Here is a 15583-nt window from a genome sequence, read left to right on the forward strand (position 1 = left end):
TTGAGAGTAGCATAGGCTAAGGGTACAAAATTGTGCACCTCAGAGACAACTGGCCTGAGTTTAAGCCAACGTCCATTATTTACCAGCTGTGTGATCCTGAGTAAGTTACTTAACCTCTCTGTGCTTCAGTTTCCTAGCTTAAAAATGAAAGTGATAATACTAATAGTAACCTACTTCATAGGGTTGTTGTGCTGATTAAATGAGTTAATAAATGAAAAGCACTTCAAACAGTGCCTGGTTCATTGTGAGTACTCAGTAAGTATTAATTAGACATTTCAACATCATCTGCTTGCAGGCAAAGGCTATCAGATGTACCTAATCATTAGGGCGGTGAGTGAGGGGAGGTTATTTAAGGAAGGTCTCCACTGTAATTGTTGGCAGATCTTGCTACTCAAAGTGGGATCCCTTCACCAGTAGCGTCGGCAGCATTTGTGGGCTTGCTAGGAATGCAGAATCTCAGGCCCCACTCCGGACCTCCTGAATCACAACCTGCCTTTTAACAAGATCCCCAAGTAATTTTTTTTTAATTCATTTATTTTATGTATTTATTTTTGGCTGGGTGGGGTCTTTGCTGCTGCGCGCGGGCTTTCTCTAGTTGCAGCGAGCGGGGGGCTACTCTTCATTGCGGTGCGTGGACTTCTCATTGTGGTGGCTTCTCTTGTTGCGGAGTGCGGGCTCTAGGTGCGTGGGCTTCAGTAGTTGTGGCTCTCGGGCTCTAGAGTGCAGGCTCAGTAGTTGTGGCACACGGGCTTAGGTGCTCCGTGGCATATGGGATCTTCCCGGACCAGGGCTCGAACCTGTGTCCCCTGAATTGGCAGGCGGATTCTTAACCACTGCGCCAACAGGGAAGTCCCCCTAAGTAATTTTTTTAAAGCACATTTTAAAAATGGAGAACCACTGGTGTAGAAGAGTGATTCTGAGCCCTGGCTGCACATACCCGAAGAGGGGATATACAGGCAAAGGCACTGACTCCTGGGACAGAAACGCCTACAGGTCTGTGTTGTGCGACAGGAAGTGGTGGCGGGGAGAGGAGGTGTACATGAGCATGGCCATGGCGGGAGGATTGGACCTCATCCATGGGCAGGTTTGCAGCAGTGAGGCCAGGGCTGTGGTCCCTTTTTATTTGAGAAGCTCAACATGGCGACCCTGCAAAGGCTAAAGGAAGTAAGGTCTTAAAACTGCCCTGAAAGAAACGATGAGACTCGGAGGCAGTGAAGGTGGAGAAGAGGAAATGAGGTTGAGGGTTATGAGAAGATGACGCAGGCAGGTAGGACTGAGCATGGAAAATGAAGAAGGCAAAGGAGTCAAGCGTGACTCAGGCTCTGAACTCACGTGACTAAGTTTAAAAAGCTGCTCTTCGGAAGTTTTTCTTCCTAACTCCTTTCCAGGGTTTCTCTCTAGTTCAGTTTCCCAAAGACTGCCCAGTGCAGAACCTTCTGTTCCTAGCCACCTAGGGATTTCTTGCAACACGTTCAACAAGCATTTGACATTGCCTCCTGCCATACGAGGGTTTGGGACAAAATGTCCTATTGGATCCCAGGAATGATGGTGGGATCCTTCCATCTTTGTCTCATGTCTCTCGCCGTCTGTTCAATTATAGCAAAACTTCAGTTCCCCAGGCCCCTTACAGAATGAATCATCTCATGTAAGCAAAGTTTTCACATAGCTGAGGACTAATCTTTAATGTGGGGAAAATTTTATTTAAAATATTATACTGTTTTTGAGGATATATTTTAATGCATTCGTCTTCATACTCTTTCTTAAAGCAATGGGGCCTTTTTTTTCAAGTAGAGTTATAGAATCTCAGTATGTAAAACAATAAAGAGTTACATTAAAGAAGTAAGGAGCAGGCCAAGCCCCTGGCACGTGCTTTCTAATTTCTCCATAATTTGTTTCCTGAGAGTCCTCCACACATACCTTGGACCCTGTCAAACAGTTTGAACACCTTTGTTTTAAAATGAACTTATTCTCTACCGATTTCTTAAACAAAAGAATCAAGTGTAATGTTTTTGTATGACTGGGGACTTTGTCTTCAATATCATTAATGTGATATGATTGAGTTGGTACAGATAACTTCCATTGCAAGTGATAGGAATCCGACTGTAACACTGACAAAATGATGAATTTATTGGCACATGTAACTGGGAAGACTTGAGTGATGGTTGTATATCTGGCCTGGCTGTATCCAGGTGCTAAAATGCCTTCATCAGGGTTCATCCTCTCTCTTCATCTATCGATTTCGACCTCTCTCTGTTTCTAAATGTGTCAACATTTAGCAATATTCACTCCTGCCAAAGGGAGCTCCAGACTTCCTGCAAACAGGATAATTTTGTTAGACTCAGGTAAAATCCTTATAGGTGTTGGAACGGAAACCCTCTTCCTCAGTAGCAGTTCTTGTGGGAGCACTCAATTACCCTGCCTGGGTCACATGCTGACCTGTAAGGCCAGTGGTCAGGTAAGTCATCGTGATTCACAGTTGTTCTAGAATCCCATAGGATGGGCCAGCTATAAAAAGGATGTTGGGCAGATGACAGCAATAGAAGTCTACTGCTGTGCTGTAGGCTCCTTTAAAAAAAAATACTGAATGCATACTGGGTCCTGTGGCAGAGACCAAGGATGAAACAGAGAAACACCCAGAATTGAGCAAGCAAGGCATACGCATAAACCACAGACTATTATAATGTGATGAGTTGTGTCTGAGGGGAACACATAAAGTGTTCTGGGAGAAATGCTCTGGACTGAATAGATGAACAGTAAACTGTGCTGGAGGAAATCAGGAAAGACTTCACGCAGGAGGTGATATTTGATGGCATTTGCGTGGTGGAGGAGAAAAGTGATCTCAGGTGGAAGGAACAGAACATGGAAAAGTAGAGAAGCATGAAAGAGGTTGGGGCAGTCGGAGGTGAAAAGCTGGGGCTATAGACCTGGCAGCAGAAGTGACTCTCTTCCCTCAGTTTACTCGTACGCTCCCTTCCCCATTCACCCCTTGCTGGTGCTCCTCCCTGGTCCTGAGAGTGGTGTTACTTTCTCAAGAGCTGGAGAGATGGTGTGTCAGTCCATGGCTACTGTCCAGCCTCTCCTCCCCCAGACTGCAGACCTGCTCTGGCCCCCATCTCCCCGATCCTCAGGGCAGCACCACCCCCTGCTTTAGTTACCATTTACCCCTCCTCCCCTGACCCCGAGAGATCCAGACCATTCTTCCTGCTCTCCATCTCTTCTTCTTTCGTGTGTTCTGTTTTTCCTCTTGTTGCTTCCACACTTTTCAACCTTCTTACGTAAAGAAAGACCACCAATTTTAAAGACCATCAGCCAGCCAGAACATTTCTTTACTCCGGTGAATTTTTGCAACCTGGGCTCCCCATTACAATAACCTGGAAAGCTTGTAAAATTTTTCTAATGTACAGGTTCTACCCCCAGAGACTGCTTCACTAGGTCAGGTGGAGCCTGATCATCAGTAATTGGTAAAGTTCCCCAGGTGACTCAAATATGCAATTTGAGAACCACTGCTTCACTCGATGTGCACAGTGCCTCATGCACTCACAGGAGCTTTGGAACTTTCTCACAGAAGCCTCTCTGTGGCTCCCCTGCTTAAAGATCCTGCCATGGCAGAAGCCTGGTCCCTTGACGGTCACCAAGACTTTACTGCAGTTAGGTTTAATAAGCTAGTCCCAGGCTTGTTACGCTACAGTCTTGTTCATAAAAAATTATGTTTTAGCCTTCCGGACATCTAATTTTGCAAATCAGTGTCAGGTACAGAAAAGATACTGTCACTTGAGAGCAAGGCATTCAGTAATTTTAAAGGTCAAAGACCCACGTGGAAATTAGCTTTCAGCTATTGAAATACATTGACTTACACACAATGGAAAATGTGGTCTCAGGACACACTGGGTATTTACACATCTGTAAATTAGTCCATTAGTTATATGGATCCTGATATCTCAAGTACTCACTGATGATGCTGGTAGTATGGTGAGAAACACTCGTAAATGAAGAAAGGATTCTGTTTAAAGGCTACTGTAATAATAGCTCTCATTGATGGAGCGTCTACTTTATGACAGGCACTGCACTTCAAGGTGTTTACCCCAAATCCTCACAACAGCGCTGCAAATAGGAAACTCAGGCTTATTAAAAAAGGGAATTTACCTAGAATAATACAGTTACAAGTGCAAAAGCTAGGATCCCATGCCAGACCATCTGAGCAAAAACACACTCCCATCTGTGTCACACATTCCTGATCCGTTCCTGATCGTCAATGACAACAGTGTGCTGCGGGTATGCTGCATGTGACCCGGCATCCTGGGAGCAGGGCTACCTCCAGTGCAGGGGAATCTGTCCCCAGAACCCTTGCCCACACTGTGGGTTTTTTTTTTTTTTTGTGGTACGCGGGCCTCTCACTGTTGTGGCCTCTCCCGTTGCGGAGCACAGGCTCCGGACGTGCAGGCTCAGCGGCCATGGCTCACGGGCGCAGCCGCTCCGTGGCATGTGGGATCTTCCCAGACCGGGGCACGAAGCCGTGTCCCCTGCATCGGCAGGCGGACTCTCAACCACTGCACCACCAGGGAAGCCCTGTGTATTATTTTTTTTAAGGGTATTATTGATTTGACCAATGGAATGTGATGGCTCATGTTAATTTTTTTCAGATGTCGGTTCTGATCAATTTCCTTAATTTTGAATGATCTGACTCGAGTACATTGTATTGAAAGTAATTCAGAGGGCAAGGATGCGTTGGTTTGTTTCTTTGAACTATTAACCGAGGAAGGGGAAAAGAATCGCAAGATTTCAAGCACTGATTTTATTCTTTATCGACATACCAGTCATCAAGGTAGAGAAGTAGAAATTTCCGGTCACCCTCACCAAAAGATTACAAAGCATGTTTTGCTTGTTTCGTTCAGTTGGTCAAGAATTGTGTCTCCTAACTGTTCTGCATCCGGGGGTAAAACTGAGCTCACTAGCAAAATGTCTGTTTTGATAAATCGGGAACAAAAAGACCAAAACTAATGACTTCCACAGTGGAAGGTGCCCTGGGAAATATAATATAGAAGAGTGGAATCAGGGGGTTGTTTACCATGATTCTGTGTATCCATCTGATGGGGAGTATAAATAGTTTTCTTTGCACAAAGGGACCCAGGGAATAGTGAATCAGGGAATCATTGACTTGTCTTGGTATGTTTGTGAATGTGCATTTTTATCTGATGGCAAATATGCTGTTGGCCTTTGAGTCAGTCACCCACTGTAAAATTTCCTCAGCATCATGTGTGCTATGATAGAATGCCCATCCCCCCCAAAACACACATTTGAAATTAACATTAATCAACCAATGTTGTATTTGGGGCCTTATGTGAAAGCCACCTACTGCAGCTGACTGCCATTCAGCAGGCAAGAAGTGATTTGCAATATAATTTAAATGAAGAGTTGGTTTCCTTCCCCATTTAGAACACGCCAGTATGGAAAACTGATTGTCAGCCATTCTGGTGATGTGCATCAACTTGGCTATTCACTCAGAAAATGAAGTTTCCTGAGACACTGGCACATTGAATTTATTTTTTTTCACTGTGAAGTTAACTTCCGCTTGTTAAATACAAGGATGATCCAAACCTCAGAAAAGCCAACACCATTAATTTTAATCCTCATAATGTAGTGGAAAGAGATTATATTCATTTGGGATTTTTTCCCTTTTAATAGAATGTTTACTTGCCCCTCTCCTTATGAGTTAATTATTATTTTCCTTCCGTAATGCTCTACTTATATCTGAGCAGCCAGTGTGTCTATTAATGTCTTGAGTTTATGGATTGCTGGTGAATCTATCATTTTGCCGTGTCTATCACTAAAATATCAATAGCTTGGCAGTGTGGTGAGTGAAGATGCAGGTGACAGGGATGCGATGGGTCCCTTTACAGAACCTTCTCATCTATTTTTATAAAACATTTACTTTTAGTAGAGTTTCTTTTCTATGCTTTGATTGGGAGATTGAGTGACTTTTCAGTGAATTATAAAGTAGTGAGTTAAGAATTTGGTAACTTTCCCTTGTTTATCATTCAGGGGTTTTTTGTTTGTCTTAAGATTTTTTTAACTTTTTTAAATTAAAAAATTTTTTAATTTTTATTGAAATATAGTTGATTTACAGTGTTGTGTTAGTTTCAGGAGTACAACAAATATGTATCTAATTCTTTATATATATATATATCTATTCTTTTTTAGATTCTTCTCCATTATAGGTTATTACAAGATATTACAAGATATTAACATCCTCAGTATCTTGTAATAACCTTGTATCTTGTTCCTTGTGCTATATAGTAGGTCCTTGTTGGTTATCTCTTTTATATATAGTAGTGTGTATATTTTAATCCCAAACTCCTAATTTATCCCCCCTCCTTTCCCTTTGGTAACCATGTTTGTTTTCTATGTCTGTGAGTCTATTTGTGCTTTGTAAATAAGTTCATTTGTATCATTTTTTTTACACTTTTAATTCATCTATTTCTCCATTTAATAGACACAGAGCAGCCAGTTATGCAAGTAGTGTGCTAAGTATTGGGGATTAAAAATAACTAAAGCGGGCTTCCCTGGTGGCACAGTGGTTAAGAATCCGCTTGCCAATGCCGGGGACACAGGTTCAAGCCCTGGTCCAGGAAGATCCCACATGCCGCAGAGCAACTAAGCCCGTGCGCCACAACTACTGAGCCTACGCTCTAGAGCTCAGAACCACAACTACTGAGCACATGTGCCACAACTGCTGAATCCCGCACACCTAGAGCCCATGCTCCACAACAAGAGAAGCTGCTGCAGTGAGAAGCACACGCACCACAACAGAGTAGTCCCTGCTCAGCACCGCTAGAGAAAGCCCAGGCGCAGCAACAAAGACCCAGTGCAACCATAAATAAATAAATACATACATACATTTATAAAAATAAATAAGGCATCGTCCCTATCTTCCAGGAGCGCATAGTTCTGAGCAGGACTGGCAACAAGGAATTGTAGCACAGTAAGATGAGTGGTACAGGTGAGCTGGGCATATGGTAATAGAGGGTGGGATGGAGGGAGCGCTCTCTCTGCAGAGGGGGCCATCAGGGGAGGCTTTACAGAGTAGGAGATGCTAGAGCAAGATCCCAGTGACCTGGGCCTTGAGTTCTTCAGGTTGGCAGTGAAATGATGGGTGAGGGTGGGAAAAGGCAGTACAGGCAGAGGGAATAGCAAATTCGAAGTGGTGACTGGGAGCCTTTTATTGGAAACCAGCTACCTGCTATTTAAATAACAATAATAGGAGCTGATATTTAAGTGCTCACCATATGTCCCACACTGTTTCAAATTCTTATATCTACAAACTCAATGAAGCCTTATAATGGCTCTTTGAAGTCGGTATTATCAGCATCCCCTTTACAAATCCAAATCAATGCCTGGAGAGATTTGGTCGTTTGCTAAATATCACACAGCTGATAGAATCAGGACCAAGACGGGAACCCATGTTCGTTGACTCCAAAGCCTACAAGTTTAAGTATTATGCTCATGGCCTCTTTGCCCTTTAGGGCCTTCATTCCAGCTTTGCAGATAAGACATGCTAATAGTGATTGACAGTCAGGACTGTCTAGGGGGGATAATAACAGTACCTATCTGTCACCTGTGGGGAGGATTAAGTGAGATATAGAAAGTGTTTAGAACAGTGCCTGGTACATAGGAAAGCATTTTTAAACTAGTATTATGATGATTAATGTCTTAAAAGTAGTAGAGCCCAATAAATAGGAATTCAACAGTACTCAGGGATTAAACCACTTAGGGGTAGTTTACTGCAGAGGTCATTATTCAAGAGACACTGTGGAGTTGGTGGCATTTGATATAAACCTAGATGGCTTAAAGGTAGAATTCCTATAGGTTGGACTTGGGGACAGGGAAGTATTTCAGCAAGAGAGAACGGAATGCAGAAATGCAAGCAGACTGGAAAATTCCATCATGCTTGAGAAAAGTGAATAAACTAATCTTCTGAAAGCAGAGGGTCTGTAAAGAGAAACAGGGAGAATAAAATCAAACAGGTAGTTAGAAATTGCTTATAACTAATGATGTTTGTTGAATGTTTGGCACTGTTTATATTTTGTATTGTTGAATCATCGTAAATATTTTCCTGGGATTATAGACTCATTGTTTTCATTTGAAGAAAATGAGGTTCAGAGAAGTTACATAATTTGCTTACCATCATCCAGCTAAAAAGTGGTAGAACTTGAACTCGAACCCAAGTCTATGGGTTGGGTTCTTAAGCCTATGGGTAACTTAAAGTACCATGTTCATTTGACTACACCACGCTTTCATCTTTGTAGCTCTGACCTTTCTACACATCATGAATATTGATAGAATAATTTTTCTAGTGAAAAGTGTAGGAGAAAAAAGTAAGAATAATGTGTCAACGTGTTCTTCTTAGAATTTTGCTTATCAACCACTATAACCCAACATTTTCCTGCTTAATAGGCTGTGTCTACTTCTATTAAGATGGAAAGAACTGGTATCCCTGATTCCCTTGACACATACCCCAGCTCCGGTTTCCATTTGTGTGTACCTCTTACAACAAGTACCATAGATAAACACCCCACCTCCTAGAATAAGAGCTAATGGTTAAAAGTTTGGGTGTTGAAGTACTGCCAGGTGCCAGGGCTAGAAGCCCAGCTCCACCCTTCATAGCTGTGGACAAGAATAATATACTTACTTTCTCTATGTTTGTTTCCTTATCTATTTAATGATGGCAGTATGGTACCTATGTCAGTGGATAACTGCTGGAAATAAATGGATTATTCCATATAAAGACTAAAAACTGCTCTTAAAATGCTATGATCATTTGTTAAATATTATCATTATTGTTGTCATTATTATGCCTTATATCTTGTGTCTCCCCAAATAAAGACCTGTGACCAGCTCTGTTGGGGAGGACATGGGAAAGTTGTCGTTTCATATATTGCTGAAGAGGATGTAAAATTGCACAGCCTTTGTAGATGGTAATTTGACAATATCTATCAAATATTATAATACATGTTTTCTTTACCCAGTAATTCCACTTCTAGGTATTTATCCTACAGATAGATTCATAGAAGTGAGAAATGTGGAATTTGTACATTTTGAATTTTAACCTGTGTATGTATAACCTAGTCCAAATTTTTTAAATACAGATTGACGAATACGTTATGCTTTGTTTGTACCCTCCACGTAGTCTGACACAACACTTGGCACAGAGACACTGACAAATGCCCTTTTTTTTTTTTTTTTTTTTGCGGTACGCGGGCCTCTCACTGTAGTGGCCTCTCCCATTGCGGAGCACAGGCTCCGGACGCGCAGGCTCAGTGGCCATGGCTCACGGGCCCAGCCGCTCCGCGGCATGTGGGATCTTCCCAGACCGGAGCACGAACCCGTGTCCCCTGCATCGGCAGGCGGACTCTCAACCACTGCGCCACCACGGAAGCCCGACAAATGCCCTTTTGTTTAGCCTGGTACAATTCCTTCAGATCCCTGTGCCCCAAGCCCACCTACATGCACCACATACACTTTAGATGATGCTTCATCCTGAGCCATTCAACTCTAAACACCGTTGTGACTGCTAACTCTGGTTTGCTTTCAAAATTGACTTATACTTCTTTCATTATAGCGATGTCCTTGGCTTCTCTCCATGACTATTCCTGACTCGTGGCCCTGGCAATCTTGGGAAAACATCATCCAGTTTCTTGGATCCAGATCCTGGGGCCTCCATTTCCCCAGCATTACCCCCACCCAGCCTGGACGCATTGACCCAAGCGTTTCCTAGGACACATGTAAGTAAAATACTTGACTCTTCCATGAAAATAGTTTAAATTATCCCCTCCCTTCCACCGCACACTCCACTTTGGAGCATGATTTTGTTTCTCTCAGATGCTGTTCCAACTCTCTCCCTTTCTGGAACTAACTGCCTGTCCTAAAGTTTATACTCTCAGGTTCAGTATTTGTTTAATCACTAATTATTCAAGGAGCTGGTAGGCAGTAGAATCTGAGAACTGAAAGGCAGAAGCCTTTGTTCTCCTCCTGTGTGGTTCCATTCAGGTTACTTGTCTCTGACTTAGATTGGAGACTAAATGGATTAAAATAAAACCAATTTAAGCGAAAAAAAAGAAACGTTCACAGACACAGAAATAGAGATTCCTGCTATCTTGGCTGCCTAGAAGATCTGCAGGCCTCACCAAGGAATTTAAAAAGTAATGTTTCTTATCACAAGTGACAGAAATATGCTGCTTTATGCATCAGTAGATATGAAGATTAAAGGGTCTGACCGTGTTAAACAATTTTGCACAGCACTAGGCACCCTGGGCTCTGCTCTCTGCCTTATTACCCTTCATCTTGTGGCTATTTCAGGCCCAATTTAAGAATACAATGCGGTCTGGCTTTGCAAATTGACATCCTTTAATTTTAACTGTCTTGTGGGAGAATTAAGAAATTATGGAACAATTATATGCCTTGAGTTGAAAGCTGGATGGCATCCCGAGATCCTTGTACATCAGCCATTTGAATTGATTAAGTCACATAATTGAATTACACCTTTGTCCCCCATAATATCTTGTGGCAAATATGTTGGTATTTCGTTCTGGGAAAATGCTTCCATAAAAGTAAAATAGGGGTTGGGGTTGGAGATTGACCTGGGTGTCAAAGGAAACCTAGGGGCAGGGTGGGATGACATTTTGAGATTTTATGTGGGAGGTTGATTAGCAGAGCAAGTGTTCCATTTGAAGTTTAAATCGCAGATCAAAACTCCGTACATGATACATGGGGAAGTATGCTTTCCCCAGTCTCCCTTTGCATTGTCCTTCAACCTTCAGCTTAAGTGTGTATTGCTCATCCTCAAGGCTTTTTTTTTAACATCTCCCATGAACAAAGATGCTGGGTTTGGTATAGCTTCCTTTGTCCCCTATGTTTTCCCATGTACCCTTCCATCAGAGCACCTCCCACCGTAATGACAAGTCTCCTTTACAAGGCCATGTGGCTGAGCAGGGAACTGTGTCCAACCCGCGTAGCATGGTTGTCGCGCTCAGTCAGTATCTGTTGAATGAGGCTTTATTTGGAAGCTTCAGTGGTTAGGTTCTAAACTCAGTCTTCTTTTGTAGAATGGAAATCAGAAGGATGTGGAATCTGATAGTAATTTTTAAAGCATTGCTCTTAAGTAGGGGTTTTTTGCCCCCACTTTTGTCATTCGACCCTTTTGTCAAGGATTTCTTAAACACCAACTCTGTCCATTTAACAAATGTTTATTAGGCACTTCTTATATCAAAAAGCTAAGGTAGGTGCTGAGGGGGAAAAATAGCCAAAAATTATTCCCTGTTCTTTCGAGGAGCTCAAAATCCTATTGGGAATTGGAGTGGTTGGTGTGGGAAATAGGCTAATAGCCTTGGTAACTGAAGGAGCAAGCAGGCTGCTGTTGAGTGGTCCAGGACTATGAAAGGGGGTGATGGTAAATTCCATTTTACTCCCCTCTGAAGCTTGTTCTGCCCTTGGTCGGCCCTGCCCCCCCTCACCCCCTCCTACATCATCCATTTTGGAACCCAGCAGAGAAGAAAACTCTTGGACGAATGGCCTGTGGTCAGGCAGAATGTGTGCCTTTCATTTGAAAACTCCTCCAAGGAAGAGAGCTTTTAAAGCACTGTTCTCCCCCACCTCCTTTCCCCACCGCCCCCAGCTTCCAGCTCTCCATCCTCTCGGGCACCCTTCTGGGTCTTCGTATTCTTTGTCTATTCCGTGCAGCACAAGAACCTCTCTCTTTTTAAAAGCTCTTTACCTTTTCTTTACCTTTATCAAAGAACACTCTTGGAGCTTTAAAACCCAACTACAGCTATCCTTCTGAATATATTTGTGTGGAAGGGATTAATCAAGTCTGTCAAACATTGAGCTGTGAAACCTTTAATATTTCTAAAAGGTTTAAAGTCTGCATATTTATCACATGCATCATTGAGAATTCTTTCTTTTTTGTAAAAAAAAAAAAAAAGTTAAATGCTCACTGTAAAATATTGTGGTGATGAGCACAGTGGGTGACAGGCTCAAGCAGGGGCCCGTTTGTGATACTGGAATGGAGTTTCTGGTAAAATCTTTCTCTGACATCACTCCCCTAGAGACCACCCATCATCTACCCCTCATCTATGTGTATGAATGTTTTATATTGTGGAATTCTAGAACCTTGGTGCTCAAAGGGAAAGGAAAGAAGGAGAAAGGGGCTGGTCTTTGTGGAGTGCCTGCTTTGTGCCGGGTGTCACGTCTGTGTGCTCTGAGTGTTGTCACATGGTCATTTTCACAACAGTCCTTTATAGCAGGCAGTATCACCACTGATTTATAGACAAGGAAACGAAGATTCAAAAGGTGAAGCGAGTTTCACACGATCACACAAATATTCATTTGCAGACCTGGAACTTGACCCTAAACTAAGCCTCTCTAATTCTTTCACTCTGTTTATGTGGCATAAGCTTGGCAAATGCTTAGTACAAAGTAGGCACACACGAGAGGGTCCCCAAAGTTAGTTTTTAATGAAGAATCTTTGTTCTACAGACAGAGAGACAGTGTAGATTATTGGGCATAATTCTGAGAATCAGAGGTGTTAGATTTTAAGATGTTTAATCCAGAAATGGTGGTAGTTTCCTTAGAGTAGGGAGAGAGCCATTCAGGGCTTTTTATTAAAATAGCTAATACAAACACTTTATTTAATTTTTTTTTTTTTTTTTTTTTTTGCGGTATGCGGGCCTCTCACTGCTGTGGCCTCTCCCGTTGTGGAGCACAGGCTCCGGACGCACAGGCTCAGCAGCCATGGCTCACGGGCCCAGCCGCTCCGCGGCATGTGGGATCTTCCCAGACCGGGGCACGAACCCGTGTCCCCTGCATTGGCAGGCGGACTCTCAACCACTGCGCCACCAGGGAAGCCCCTATTTATAAAGTGCTTTTACATGCACAACCTGATTTAATCTACTCTGCAGCCTTGTGATGTTACATCAGCATTTTTGCCATTTTACAGATGGGAGAACTGAGGGCCAAAGACATGGTTAGTCCTGCCTAGGTCACTCAGCTAGAAGCAACTCAGTTGATGTTCCAACTTTGTTTTTCTGGTGCCAAAGCCACAATCTCACCACTATGCTGTACCATTTTTAAAGCATTTGATTATTATTCCTAAGAATGCAAGAAATAAAGTTTTGAAAAGAAAAGCATGAAAAGACCTTAGAGACCCATCAGTCTTGTTTTCCAGATTTGACAACAGAGGCGCAGACACTGAAAATAGTATAAAAGAGGCTCAAGCAATGTGTCATGATAACCTTGAAGAAAGGTGAATGTATTCATATGGAGTGTAAAACCAGGGAGGGCTGCCCTGAGGTGGTGACCCTTGATAATGTCCTAAAATGAGGAGGATTTTAATAGAGGGTGAAAATTCAACAAATGATGCTAAAATGGAAGAAAGGAATGATTGTGTGGCAAAATGACAATATGGTGGTCCCATAGTCAGGGCCCCTTCAAGAAAGCTTGAGTTTGTTGTTTCAGTATAATTAGTTGTGTAACTTGCATTGCCAGAGTGCCACCATAGCACCACACACACGTGTAATTAAACCCCCTGCCAGCCAGGACCGGGGCACAAACCCGTGTCCCCTGCATCGGCAGGCGGACTCTCAACCACTGCTCCACCAAGGAAGCACCCCCATCTTTTCTTTGAGTGTTCAGCCTGGCATCCAGGCAGTCAAGGCCCACTTCATGTCCAGCCAGCACCTCAGCCAGGAGAAAGGTGAAGCGTCCTGAATGAAATGTTCTAAGGTGTCGGTTCTCACCAGATGATTCTGAGTAAGGGGGCACTCGGGCTGCGACACTGCACCATTCTACAGAATCAAAGGAGTGGAAAGTCAGCCAGCCCCGGAAGCCGTGACTTCACCTTTGTCTTAGCTCAAGCTGCTGTGCCAAAAACACCATAGACCGGGTGGCTTAAACAACAGTTAGTTATTCCTCACAGTTCTGCAGGCTGGGAAGTCCAAGACCAGTGTGCTGGCAGGTCCAGCGTCTTGAGGGCCCATTTCCTGGTTTGTAGGCAGCCATCCTTTCCTTGTATCCTCACCTGGCAGAGAGAGCAGAGAGAGGAAGCCAGCTGTCCTGTCTCTTCTTTCTTTTTTTTTCTTTTTTGTTTTTTGGCTGCGTCGGGTCTTATGTGTGGGTTGTGGCACACGGGATCTTCCATTGCGGTGCGCGGTCTTCTCTCTAGTTGTGCCGTGTGAGGATTTTTTTCCTCTCTAGTTGTGGCATGGGGGTTCCAGGGCGTGTGGACTCTGTAGTTTGCGGCATGTGGGTTCTCTTGTTGAGGCGTGCAAGCTCAGTAGTTGTGGTGTGCGGGCTTAGTTGCCCCATGGCATGTGGGATCTTAGTTCCCCAACCAGGGATCAAACCTGAGTCTCCTGCATTGGAAGGTGGATTCTTTACCACTGGACCACCAGGGAAATTCCCTGTCTGTTTTTTTAAAGGCACTAATCCCATTCATGAGCACTCCACCCTAATGACCTAATTACCTCCCAAAGGCCCCACCTCCTAAACCCATCACATTAGGGATTAGGATTTCAACATATCAGTTCTGGGGAGACACAAGCATGCAGTCCATATCAGCATCCCTGCTGCTTAAGCAAGGGGTCCTGAATCATTTTCCCACTTCTTTCTGAAGCCAGTCTAAATGGATTATCACAACCATCTCCTCTAGTGATGAAGACATCTATGTGCCAGATACTGTGCCCAAGCATTGTCACATGTGGTACATCTGGCTTTCATTGTATTGTGTTTCCTCCAGCAAGAAGAGTTTTGTTTGTCTCCTCTGCTGACTGCCTTTTCCCCCCTCCTAGGCACATCTTTAGTTATATGGCTTCTAAACCGAGCAAAGGTGGGATGGGAATTCCTGAAGTGCTATGGGATGTGTTATTTTGGGTGTCTACACCCTCTTTCCCTGCATAGTTGAGGGGGACTAGTTTGCTGGGATGCCCTTGAAATTCAGCCCAGAGATTTTCAGCTTAACTTAATTGGTGCTCAGTGACTTCTAAGAGAAAAGAGCATGAAAGGAAATTGCTCTGTTTGCAGCTTAGTGACTCCCCCAAATTCTAGGCTGGTCTGTGAGTTATGCTGCCAAGGAGCCTGTTGCAGATTATGCTGGATGCCCCATAAATTAATGAGGGCTGGACTTGGAGGTGACAACGATCACTGAGTCTCTGGAGCAGAAAATGCAACACTAATACATATGTTTCAGAAATGTCCCTTTGTCTATATGTTTGGAGGAGAAAGTGCTGATGAGGATCAATTTCATATTGACTTTAAATTTTTCAATTGACCCAGAGCCCTTTTTATTAAGTAATGTGCACAAAAACATTTTATCCCAGGCCAACTTGATGGCTTGGAGAATTCCCTTCAGAGTACGGCAACCTGGAGAGAATTAGAAAACCAATTCATTCATTTACTCTTTTATTCATCCTTTAATAAATATTTATTGAGCACCTGCTACGTGCTCAGTTCTAGAAACTACACTAGACCCAATGAGCAAGTGAGCAAGACCCAATCTGCCCTCAAGGAATCTAAAATCTAATGAGCTTGACAGACA

Source organism: Mesoplodon bidens (genome assembly GCF_964165515.1).
Source record: "Mesoplodon bidens genome assembly, chromosome: 2".
NCBI lineage: Eukaryota > Metazoa > Chordata > Mammalia > Artiodactyla > Ziphiidae > Mesoplodon > Mesoplodon bidens.